At 38.3% G+C, this 13,570-nt stretch overlaps 1 long non-coding RNA gene across 2 annotated transcripts in view; it reads right to left on the reverse strand.

The window, feature by feature from the left end:
• The window catches only part of LOC142871882 (uncharacterized), a 48,558-nt gene continuing 34,988 nt past the window's right edge, over positions 1-13,570 (reverse strand). For both annotated transcript variants that reach the window (XR_012920057.1, XR_012920056.1), the window contains 3 exons: positions 10,563-10,768; positions 6,281-6,373; positions 1-3,649 (listed from right to left, as the gene is read on the reverse strand). This is a non-coding gene — a long non-coding RNA (uncharacterized LOC142871882). The remainder of the gene's footprint in view (positions 3,650-6,280; positions 6,374-10,562; positions 10,769-13,570) is intronic.

Consider the following 13,570-nt stretch of genomic DNA (forward strand, 5'->3'; position numbering starts at 1 on the left):
TAGTCATTATGTAAATTGAATCAATAATTAAGAAGTGCCTCTTTTTTCTTTTTTGGGTGGAGGGTAGACAAAGTCTTACTTTGTTCCTTGGTAGAGTTCAGTGGCATCAGCCTAACTCATAGCAACCTCAGACTCTTGGCTTAAGCAATCCTCCTGCCTCAGCTTCTGGAGTAGCTGGGACTACGTGCATGCACCACCATGCTCGGCTAATTTTCTCTATTTTTAGTTGTTTGGCTAATTTCTTTCTATTTATAGTAGAGATGGGGGTCTCGCTCTTGCTTGGGCTGGCCTGTAACTCCAGACCTCAAGCAATCCTCCCTCCTGGGCCTCCCAGAGTATTAGGATTACAAGTATGACCCACCACACCCTAAGAATTTGTCTCTTTGTGTCTCTCTTTGTCTGTCCCTCTGTCACTTTCTCAGATACACACACACACACACACACATACACACACACATACACAGGGCCCTAATGGTATTATTGGTTAAATACCAAAGTAACAGTGGAAATTTTATTCAAATCATATTGAAATATTTCCATAAAGTTGATCAAACAGACTACTTTACAAGCACTTCTATGAAAACACTTTAATCTTAAAACAAAAACCAAACAAATATTAACTATGTGAACTAAAATAAAATCTTATGGTTTCCCTACCAGCTGACTGACTGAATGGATCCCCTTCTTGGGGAAAGTGATACCCTAAAACTCAGTTGTCAGCCATGAAAATGGAGGTCAGACATGCCTCATCATGTCCCCCTCCCTTCTTGAAGATATCCTTATAACTCATTAACAGTCCTAAGGTTATACAAGACAAACCTGCAGGTCCTCAATTTATACAACAAATATATGGCTGGCTTTTCTCTGATTATCAGATGCCTTATTTTAACTTAAAACATTCCAAGCCTTTAGACAAACCTTCATTTCTTTAGCTAATTATAAGTCAAAGAGTCTTTAAACCCACTTATAACCACTAACCCTCCCCTAACCCCATCACTACCACTTTGAAATGTCTGACCTTTTCGGGCCAAACCAATGTATGCCTTCCATGTATTGATTTATGACTTTACCTATAATTTCTGTCTCCCTAAAATGTATAAAACCAAATTGTAACCCAACCACAGTGAGTCCACTTGCTCAAGGCTTGTGGGTATGCCTCCGGACCATGATCCTCAAATTTGGCTCAGAATAAACCACTTTAAATTATTTTACCAAGTTTGGCTTTTCTGTTGACAAGTGTAATAAAGAAAAATTATATGCCAATCTTATTTAGGAGCATTGATTAATAAAATTCTGCAGTCAATTATTTTCATGATGCATGGCATTTTCTGAGGGGCAAGTTCTCAAAAAATCCCTCTCCCAAGAAGCTATTGGGGAATGCACCTTACCAAAATAAGAGAATTCTTCCTCCAAGAAAAGGAAGAAATGGGATTCAGGAACAGGAGATGGGGCACAGGAAAAAGATAAGGAGGATCCCTAGGAAGAAAGAAAGCGTGTCCCAGTGTGTCAGCAATCCAGCAGGTATGGAACAACCAGCCCATGGGAGCAGTGTGACTCTAGGACAGATATGCCAAGGGCTGTCTTCACCAAGAGCCCTGTTGCCAAGGAACCTTCTTTTTAGCTTCAGGACAGTAAGCCTGGAAGAGTCTTATCTGTACTTGGCTTGACTTAACCATGTCCTGATGATGTTCCTGCTTTCTCCCCTTCCATTTTTTACTGTTTAGGTCAGCTGAGGACACTCATTTCACTCCACAGAAATGCTTCTCTTTGCCTGCTCCCAAGAGCTGCAGGTGGGCCATGGGGTTTGAAAGAGAATAGACAAAAGGAGCTCACTCTGTTTGGCATATCTTGTCAGACATCTAGTACCTGGTCCATATCACAGGCTTGCTAGCTGCCCTGACCCTGGTGAGTCCTGTGCTTAGCAGAAGTCACTCCTGATTTTCCAAGAGAGACTCTTGATCCTCCAGATAGCTAGAGCCAGGCTGTGACTTAAAGACTGCTTAGCTGATATTTTCCCAGGAACCTTAATTTAACTGTGGCACAGTTGCCCTTTTTTCACACAAATAGGTTATACTTGTTGTTCTTTTTTATTCGAAAACAAAAAATATGTTGTTTAGACTTAGAAATACAGGTGATAAATGACACAGAACCAGTTCTGGTTCTCTACTTCCAGAATCACTATACCTAGTAGGGATATAACAGAAGGCACTCACTGGTAGTTGGAGATTGTTTAGGCTTCTTTGAGCTGGGAGCTGGGGTCTCCTCTGCAGACCAAGGACACATGACCCTGCTGAATGGCCATCATTTAGCTTTTTTGGCCTCAGGGCATCCAGATTAAGCTACCTAAAGGATCTAGAAAAATGGACCCTAGAAATGAGGGCCCTGGGGAAATGAACAGAACATGGGAGCTTCCATCCCAGCAGACAGGATGGGATATATTGGCTGAGTCCTGCAGCTCTAGGGATTCCATCAGGTCTACCATTGTGGTAATCTCTAGTAAGTACACTGTCTGTCATGGGAAAGCCTTTCAGCTTCTCTGAGCTGGAAAGCAAGGCTCCTAGGAACCTCTCAATATTTTTGGATATTCTTTGCTTTGCTTCTTATCTCTGGTCTTCTACTTTTCATCTACTTTGGAAAAGTAGCAGATAGAGCCAGCTCTAGGGGTAGAGGCAGGGAAATTGAAGGAAAACATTTGCAAGAATCCTGGAAGCAGTCCCTGGTATCTTGGGTCAGAATCTGTATCAGAAAATCCCTAAGGGTAAATTTCTTTGAACCTGAAGACCTAAGAGGATTGCCAGGGGAAAAAAATGATGCAAACTCAAAGAGATCAAGGGCCCAGAAGAGGTTAAATTATATTAATTATAGGTTTTTGGAGTTCAGGGGTCAGAAATAAGGTTTGATCTCTCATGTTACAAAGAGTTATGAGTGAATAATACTAAAATCATTGAGTGAAAGTGTGTTTGGGGAGTAAGATATTAATTTGATCTCAATTTGAGATAAGTTGTTAATTACAAAAGAGAGACCTTTATGATGGAGAGAACTGGCAGATACCACCTTCTCCAAGTGACCACGTTGAGTGCAGCAGACACTTGTCAGTACTTTCCTCATTTCCCCTTGGTCCACCTCACAGGGCTTCTACATATAGCTCAAGGAAGGCTATATAATTTTCCCAGCACCATTATTACATAGAGATTCTTTTCCCCAGTGTGTGGTTTTGTCTGCTTTGTCAAAGATCAGACAGCTATATGAGGTTGGTTTTAAATCTCGATTCTTGTGATCCATTGGTCTAGGAGGTCTTTGTTTTTGTGCCAATCCGATGCTGTTTTGGTTACCATATCCTTGTAGTATAGCTTGAAGTCAGGTAAAATGATGCCTTCTCAATTTGTTCTTTTTGCTTAAGGTTGCTTTTGATATTTGCAGGCTTTTCTGGTTCCATATGAAGCATAAAATTATTTTTTCTAGATCTTCAAAAAATGATGGTATTTTAATGGGGATTTCATTGAATCTGTAAATCACTTTGGGTAGTATAGACATTTTCTTTTTTCTTTTTTTAGTTTTTTTGAGATAGAGTCTCACTCTGTTGCCCAGGCTAGAGTGCAGGTAAATGAGGAGGGCAGCAAACTAGCATCCTGAAAGACCACCATCCTACCTGTAAGCAGAAAAACAGGGCTTTTTAATGGGAGGTTTGGGGTGGCTGGGTTTGCTTCTATGTGACCAGTGTCACATGTCATGGCTTCAGGCTATAGTTTTTAACTATAATTGGTGGTTTGACCTTATCTCTGGTGACCCTTGTCTGGACAATTCAGTGGATCCATCTCTTGTTTTTTTAAGATACTAGAAAACAACAACAAGAAACATTTTTCTGTCCCTTTGATTACTGGCCTCAAGAAGGAATGCAGATTTTAATTCCCAAAAAGTGTGGGTGGTTTTCAAGAGACAACTCATGAAACATTTTGTTTTCCCTTTTCAGACCTTTACCTCTGTTACAACCCCAGACATATAGAAACCAAATTTGTATTTTTAAAAATCCTCAGATGATTTGTCTAGGCATAAATATTTAAGAAGTGCTGCATTAAACAACTAAGTAGAGATATTGAGTAGATCATTGTATATACTGGAGTCTGGAGTTAGGCAGAGAGCTCTAAGCTAGAGACATAAATTTCTTAGTTGTTGTCATGTTGATAGTATTTTAAGCCATGAAACAGATTTCCTGAGCCACATCATGGACTTTAGTATCAAAACACTCCAACTAAACCACAGCAACACACCTGTAGTTGAACAAATTGTGTTTATTGCTTGTTGCATTGAGAGGGAATACATGCAATGAAGAACCCAAGGGTTTCTCAGAAAAAGGATGTTAAAAAGGACGTATTATGGAATTGGGGTTTGGATTGGGTAATCTGGGGGAGTGTTTAAGGAAGCAGGGCTTTGCTCTGCATGGGATCCAGTGAGGAAGTGGGGGCAATTCTATGACTGGGTTTATTTATAAATCTAATCTGTAGAGCAAGAGGAATAAAGCAAAGCTAATGTTATAATTGGTCAAGAAGCAGCAGTAAATTATACCCAAGGAATACATGGTTATTTTTGAGTTTTGGACAATGTTTATGTTTCTCCTGTACACTCAGACATATTCTGGAGTGGTATTGTTTTGTTTTGCCCAAAAGGAGAACACTAGGACTTATCTATGAGTGTCAGGCCATTTTCTGGATGTTGGAGGTTGCTTTTTTCTTTCTTATTGGTCCTCAATACTTTTTCACTGTTCCCTTCTATTTCTTGTTTTGTGGGCCTCCGATTTCTCATGGCATCTATCCCATATTATAGATGGTTGTAATTTACATAGCTTTAACCTGTGGAGGACCTGGGGCTCCAGCCCAAGTGGATCTGTCTGTCCTAGCTACTATCTGCGTTACTTATTTAAACTTTTCTAATCTAGTTGATAGTTTTCCACAGAGTAACTAACCTACATTATAAGACAAAGAGTTTAGTAGTAAGAGCATCCACCAGGCTTTGAAGCCTATGATTAAATACTAGTAGTAACAGTTGTTTTGGCAAGTTGATTAAAACCCCCAAGTTCCAGTTTCCTTATTTATAAAAAGAGTTTAATAAATTTCCCTTTCAAAGTTGCTGATGTAATTAGAGCCAATGTTTAGAAAGTGGCTAAGGAAGAGCTGACTTTCAACAGGTGGTTGTTATTGATAAAAGTAATAGAAATTGATGTAACAGTTACTGACATCTTCCAAATTGTCTTTTAACTTCCCATTACTGACATCTTCCAAATTGTCTTTTAACTTCCCATTTTGTCCCCGTATCATTTATATCCCATTTTTCTGCCTTGTTGGAAGATACAATTAGAGCCATATGTACTGAGCAAAACTTAGCATCTGTTGATAATATAGATGTATACACAAACTATTAAAGCCAATACTATTACGGGTAGCATGGAAGGAAAGTTTGACTTGGAATCCAATGATCTATACTTGACTACTGGCACCATAACTGTAAGTGTATATCCTGCAACAAATTACTTGACCTTCTGAGTTTTAGATCCCTTATCTACAAAACAGGTGTAATGAGAGTGGTAGGGGAGAGAGTGTTGGGAAAATTACATAGGGTATTAATTTTCATTTATAAGATATTTTATATTTGGTAAAGCTTTTTACAAATATAAGATGCTATTATAATTTGGCTCTTATGCACATTTTAATGTGTTCTCTTTGTTTCTTAAACTTATTTTATAGTCTTAGAATGGAAACACTAGGAAGGAATCTAAATTTTCCTCCAAGGTGTTTGGGCTCACACCTTTGGGCTAAATTCCACAAAGTTCAGCTAAGTAAACTGCCTTATGTTCTTGGGCTACAAACCAAGAATATAACCAAACGATAGTGACCAACTTCAAATACTTTTGTACCAAAAGACTGACCTACTGGGGGCCATACAGGAAGGGATGGACAGGCCTGCAACAATAATTTCCATTTTGACAAGCCATAATATGTAACAAATATGTAACATTACTTAAGAAAAAGTGCTTGACACCCAACTCCCTGACCAAGAAAAAAAAAATAGAAACCAATTCTCCTAGTCCTCTGTTGGAAAGAAAACAAAAACCTAAGTATTTACCAGTACCATTTTCAATGTCTAGGGGGATGGAGCTAACTATCTCTGGGTGCCTACTCTGTGACAGACGGGAGGCTAGGTCTTCACAGGAGCCCTGAACTTTAATCACTGTTATTCTTACATTACAGATAAAAGGACTCAAGTTAAGAAGGATTATGTAACTCACCCCAAATCACACAGGTAGTAAATGGTGGAGCTGAACTGGAGGTAGATCTGTTTGACGTGAATATACTAGACTTCTTTGCACTTGTTGGGATACCTAGTGTGGGAAAAAAAAACAAAAAACGCCAGCTTAATAGATCCTTTACTATTCACATTCCAGGGCAAAACTAATGTTCCTGTGAGGATAAGAAGCCATAGAATTTGGGGATGTAGGGGCATTTGAAAGCCCATTTAAGAGATCCTGCTCCCACCCACCTGGTGGGTGAGTCCTTCTACAGCTGCTGGTCAAGTCCACTGCAACAAGGAAGGTTTTAAGGTTCTTCCCTATTTAGAGTTAAATCTGTGGGCCTTGAGCTTCCAACTATTCTAACCCGATTGTGTCTCCTCCTTGAGGCAGAGAGCCTAATCCGTCTCTCCTGTGACATATCGTTGCCAACCCTTTCAGCTATTTCCCAAAAGTTACAGGATATTAATCCTTTCCTCTTGGTTCCCCTATAGGCTATTTCTTCTCATGCCAAGGTCCCTCCAGGCCTAGCTTTTCTGAATTCCTTCCAACATCTGCTGGTGACATTCAAATGTGCCACAGCGGATTGGCTGTTGGCCCTATTAAGTATGTAAACAATCCCGAGTCATAGGAATTGATCTACTGCATGAAAGCTAAAGTAGCACTGAAAGTGGAGCTAGAAACTATAATACATGTGGTTCAGCCCTAAGAATTTGGTATGTCTTTTAAACCAAAATGCCACACATATTACCTACTACATTTGTATTTGTTCTCTTTATACGATTCTTCAACATTTTTTGGAGTATTGGAATTTGGAGTATTTGGCATTTTCTTAAGTATATACAGACATCTGTATGTACACATAGGAAAAATATACTTCGAGTTTGTGTGTTTTAAAAAATAAACTGTAGTACATTTATAATAGGAAAAATTATGGTGCAGTTAAAATGAAAGAAGTAGAATTCTAAGTACTGACATATAAAGGTCTCTAAGATAAGTAGTTAAGGAATAATAGCAAGCTGCAGAATTATATATACCATACGATTGTGCTGCCTTAATATTTCTAATTCTGGGTTTCTAAACTTAAATCAGAGTACCAATCTAACTGTTGAAAATTGTAAAAATCTCAAAAAATACCTAATAGTAATAGATATTTCAATACATGCTTGATGCACAGATCAGATCAATGGCTTATAAAAACTTCTCCTTCTCTTACTTATTGTACACAGCCAAGGCACTCTATTTATTTGTTCAAAAAAATTAACATTTATTTCTTGATATCTCTAGGAGGTATAAAGAACAAGTGCTCCCCTAATCTATAGGATTTGCAGTCTATTGAAGTAGAGAAAATACAACACAAACATTTAAGCAACAATATGAAGCAGCATGTGGCTAATTGCCAGATTGTGATATGGCTGGTGAATTCGGTGAATTCGGAAAGGAGTGGGTGTGGGGGATGTCCGTAAGCTGAAATGGTTAGGGAAGGCTTCACGGAGAAATGGAAGTTTCAGTTCAGCCTTGAAGAATGGGAAAAATTGGTATTAGCCAAGAAACAGAGAGACCGAAGGAGGGAATATCAGGCTGGGAAATGGGTGAATAGAATCAGATGAGTTTAGGCCGGGAGCAGTGGCTCACGCCTGCAATCCTTGCACTCTGGGAGGCCGAGGAGGGAGCATTGCTTGAGGTCAGGAGTTTGAGACCAGCCTGAACAAGAGCAAGACCCTATCTCTACTAAAAATAGAAAAAAAATTAGCCAGTCAACTAAAAATAACAACAAAAAATTAGCCAGGTATGGTGACTCATGCCTGTAGTCCCAGCTACTCGGGAGGCTGAGGCAGGAGGATCACTTGAGCCCAGGGGTTTGAGGTTGCTGTGAGGTAGGCTGATGCCATGGCACTCTAGCCCAGGTGACAGAGTGAGACTCTGTCTCAAAGAAAAAAAAAAAAGAATCAAGTGAGTTCAGAAAGCACATTACCATAGGGGAAAGGGAAGTACTGTAAATGACACTTATTAAATATTGATTGTGCACCAGGCTCGTTATGTCTGTCCCCAGGCTCTACGGCATGCGCTGTCTTATTTTAAGTTTCACAACTTCCTAATTGTGTAATATTATAATTTTATAAATGAAGAAATTGAATTACATAACTATGCACGGCTGATAAGTGGGAGAGCTAAGAGTGAAACCCAGGCTATCTGAGGCCAGGGCACATGAATTCTCCCTCACCTCACACCATGACCCCGGTGAGACGGCTTTCCAGAGGGAAGGGATCCTGTAAGTGAATGTTGGAGACAAACTTGGGATATCAGATTGGGGACTAGATTATGGATAGTCTTAAACATCAAGAAATTTGAGGATAATTTAAAGAAAGTCATAAATGACAGATAATTCAAATTATAATCTAGAGGAATAACTTGATAGAAGTAACATTTAATAAAGAATATTGCAGGAATTGTATGTAAGATGGACTAAAACAGTAAGACAGGAGACTATTCCAATAATTTAGCAATAGATATAGTTTGTAAAAGGTAATAGTTGTCAGAGGATTGATAGATGATTGGGCAACCCATCTAGCCAGCATGTTGTGCAACACTTTACCTGGCCTGACAATGAAAACTGAATGCAAAAAAAAAAAAAAAAAAAAAACAAATGCATTTAGAATGCAAATGACATAAATGTAGACGAAGACAGATGATGAGCTCTTATGCAACTCTGATCTATATAACTGAAATAGACAAACAGAAGAAGAAAGCCTGGGTTATAAAAGGTGTGCAAGCCTAGCTTCTCCCAGCACAGGATTTAAAAATGAAGGCCCTTTCACCACTGACCTTTCTGTTTTTTATTAGTTCTCTAGGTTGGGCAAAAGATAGACACTACTACATAGGCATTAAGGAAACCATTTGGAACTATGCTCCTTCGGGTAAAAATATGCTCAATGGAAAACCTTTTTCTGAAGATCAGTAAGTAATATTTATGCCTTGAAAAAATTACTATCACAAGCAAATGTTAGTGTTTGTTACTCATTGATAAAATGACAGTAAAGAATTTCTCATGATTGATGCTTTCAGGGCACATGTGCCATTAGAACTATTTTGTTTGTTTAGCATAAGCATAATATGGAAAAGAGATATTCATATAAATCAAAAATTACTCTTTCCTGGGATTATTGCCACTCTTGCTCTCCTGACACATTATTTCATGGGTTATATCTAATTCCGTGATTATCACGAATTTTGTTTGCATGGTACCCAAGGTATAAAGCACTTTTCCTTATGATATGAGTGTAGCTGTCTTCTTTTTTGTTTTACTTCAGATAATTGGGAAGGGAAAATCTAGAGGTTATGAATGGGGTTCTGATTTGCTATGGTTTCTAGGTAAAACACACCAATGCTACCAACAAGTCCACAACTCCATTTAAATGTATAAACGATCCTAAGTCATGGGAATCAATCTACTGTTTGGGTGCTAAAGTAACCTTAAAGCAGAGTTAGAAACTTATATGCAGTTCAGTCCAAATGATTTGTTATGTCTTTAAACTAAAATACTACATATTTTGCTTGCTACATTTGTACTTGATCTCTTCATCCAATATTTCAAACTTCTGCTTATCTATAACATCTTTTTTTACTTCCTTCACATTTTCTCCAGCATCTAGGTTTTGTCCATCAAAATTAGGCTGTCCAGCTTCTGACTTCTAGTTTTAGTTTATTTAACACTTTTTTCTTTCCAGTCAAAATTGGTTAAAGTTCTCTCTTTTTTGTTTGTTTATTTTTTGTAGAGACTTTCAATCCCAAACGTATCAACAAGGAGGTCAACATAGGAAGAAATTTACTTATAAAAAGGCTTTGTATTTTCAATTTACTGATAATACATTTAAAACGATCATCGATAAACCATCCTGGTTGGGATTTTTAGGTCCAATAATTAAGGCAGAGACTGGAGACTTCATTTATGTACATGTAAAAAATAATGCTTCAAGAGCCTTTAGTTTCCATCCTCATGGGCTCACCTACACTAAAGAAAATGAAGGTAAGTGGATTCCCTTTCCTTACATTTCTGAGCTTTTGCTCGTGGAGAGTATGAGCACAATACCTCAGGAAAAATGAGGTGATCATGCACTGGTCAGCAGTATGAGCTAGGGGAGTTAGGGGTGGCCTCAGACTCCTGCTTCTCCTGTCTTTAATATTTATACCCCAGGCAGTCCCTTTTCAATTTCTCATCTTCAATGAGTAACAAGCCTTTGTGCAATTGCCAGGTAAGAAAATGCCCTTTTCTCTCACTTACCAAAAGAGGAGACACTCATGTGCTAAATGTTAGATTGGCAGAAATCCTGTTCTGCTCCCATCTCATTTCCATTTTTTCATAGGCGAGGATCACTCTCTTGGACTTTTTACTTCTATGAGATCAACATTTTTTAAGCTTTCATCAATATCAAGAGAAATCCTTGCTTTTCCGACAGAATCTTCTCTCCTACACATCTGTAGTCATGCCTGCATGATGGTATTGAAAAATGGAAAGAAAGAGAAAGCCAACACTAGGGTTTTTTGAGGTTTCAGAAGACAAGGAAAGCTAGGAAAAGAGAACTTGGGCTTGTGTCTGGTGGAACATAGATTTTTTTTTCTCAGTATTTCAAATATGTCTTTATAAAAGTCTGACATAAATCTTTAGAAAATTAGAACTTTAGTCCAGCTTAGTAAGAGTGCCACCTATGGAATGGGCACTTCTTCTAACAGAGGCTCCATGGAAATCCTGTATGCCATTCCATTCATCTGTCATAATTATTTTGCCATCTTACATGAACATCTTGTACTGATTATTGCCCCTTAAACTATTGTATATTATGGACATATAATAGGATAAATGTTAACATGAGTTTGTTTTTATTTTTGTATTTTTATTTTTTAATTTATCTTTATTTCTTCTGGAAAAATGAGCAATACATATTTTTGCATTTTTTTCTAAATGAACATTCAAAACTTTGAGGTTTGAGGATTCCTTCAGGGAAGCATTAGGAAGAAGCTAGAAACAGGCCCTGAATTAATCCTCTGGACTGAGACAGACTCAGAGGAAACAGGACCAAGTCCAGATGGCAACTGGGCAGGAAGAAAGTGCAAAAGTCAGTCAGTCAGGAATCAGTAGATTTCTTCGCGTTTAATGTGGAGCTGGTGGGTACCGAAAGATAGAGAAGGGAAGGTTGCTCACACTCTAAAGTCCTTAACTAAATAAAGGAGCTTTATCCATAGTTAGCAGGATCCCATATGCAAGGGGTGCGGATCTGAGGCAAAATTCTAGCCTGAAAAGAACAAAGGAAAAAGAGCTAGTTTCCAAATTCAGAACTTAGGTAATAGCTCAGAATAGTGTAAGCTATACAGAGGGCCACCCCTGCAGTGGTAGGGGTGTAGGTAACATGGGTACTTCTTGATGCCCTGGGTCCCAAGTCTGACTGGCAATGAGGAAAACACAGAGGGTAACCCAAAAGTCCAGAGGTCACCTCTGTATCTGAGATCTAAGCACATGGTAGGTGTAAAGTAAATATTTGTTGAATCCATCAGTAAAGGTGGTGATAGTCTGTTAATATGCTGCTTGCTCCATTCCAATTTAGTCTAGAAACTGTGGCGCAACTGAGTATTTAGGTGGCCAATTAAAGGGGACTCAGGGGCACAGGAGGCAAAGAGAAATGCATAATTTGTTCTAGAAATACGATTAATATACATTCATGGCTTAATGGAGAAAGCTGGAGTTACATTCAAAATAGTATTGTCCAGTGATTACCATAAACTCAGTGCAGACTATGTTTTCTAGGTGCTCTCTATCCTGATAATACTACGGGCCGGCAAAAGGAAGATGACTACCTTAAGCCAGGGAAACAGTATACTTACAAGTGGTTTGTAGATACAAAGCAGGGGCCTGGCCCCAGTGACAGCAACTGTGTGACAAGGATTTACCACTCCCATGTAGACACTGTAAAAGATGTGACTTCAGGACTTATTGGACCAATTCTGACTTGTAAAAAAGGTAACATATTTTTAAAATCTCATTGTAATAATAGAGTCAAGCAGAATGTGTAGGCTTTCCCGTGCTCTCCTAGAGGAAATTGTCTTTCAAAGGCTCTCTGCCTTTGAAAGGTTCTGCCTTGACCTTGAAACTCACCATCTTGGACTCTGAGCACTAGATGGTGATCACAAGCCCAGCCCTCTGTTCAACCAATAATGCAGGTTGGGCACTAGATGGTGGTCAAACCCAGTAAACCTCACTTCAGCCACCTGCACACAAAATAACTGCCACCTTTCCCCCTCTTACAGAGAGGGATGGTAGTAGATATAATAGGAAGATAAGAGGCATCTATCTGCCTGTTTCTTGCAGGCTGCATTACTTAGAATTGTCTCTATGTAGTGCAACTTTTATGTTTATGTTTTAAGGTGAATCAGTTAATGAATCACCAGTTTATTTTTATTTTATTCTTTAAATTGATGAATAATAATCATGGAATACATAGTGATATTTTGATACATATAATATATAGTGATACATATAATATAATTAGTGTATCTATCATCTCAAACGTTTATCATTTCTTTGTGCTGAAAAGATTCAATATCCTCTTTCTAACTATTTGAAATTATATAATACATTATTGTTAGCAATAGTCATCCTACAGTGCTATAGAACACCATAACCTACCTCTCCTGTCTAGCTGTAATCTTGTATCCTTCAACAAATCTCTTCCTATCCCTTCCTTCTTCTTACTCTTCCCAGCCTCTAATATCCTTTGTTGTACTTTTCAATGAGATCAACATTTCTTTAGCTTCCATATATAAATAAGGAAATGCAGTGCAATAACTTTCTGTTGGTGGCTTATTTCATGTAACATAATGTCCTCTGGTTCCATCCATGTTGCTGTGAATGACAGGATTTCATTCTTCTTTATGACTGAATATATTCCATTGTGTATTTGTACCACATTTTCTTTATCCATTCATCTGTTGTTGTACACCTAGGTTGATTCTATATTTTGGCTATTGTGAATAGTGCTGCAATAAATACAGGGGGTGGAGGGGTGGGGGAGGGGAGGCGGATATCTAAATGTCTTTTCAATATACTGATTTCTTTTCATTTGGATAAATTCCTAGTAGTGGGATTGCTAGATCATATAGTAGTTCTATTTGTGGTTTTATGAGGAAACTCCATACTATTCTCTGTAGTGGCTGTACTAGTTCACATTCCCACCAACATGTATAAGAGTTTCCTTTTCTTCACATCCTCAGCAGTATTTTTTTTTTTTTTGTCTTTTT

This window comes from Microcebus murinus, chromosome 1, assembly GCF_040939455.1.
Source record: "Microcebus murinus isolate Inina chromosome 1, M.murinus_Inina_mat1.0, whole genome shotgun sequence".
NCBI classification, from domain to species: domain Eukaryota; kingdom Metazoa; phylum Chordata; class Mammalia; order Primates; family Cheirogaleidae; genus Microcebus; species Microcebus murinus.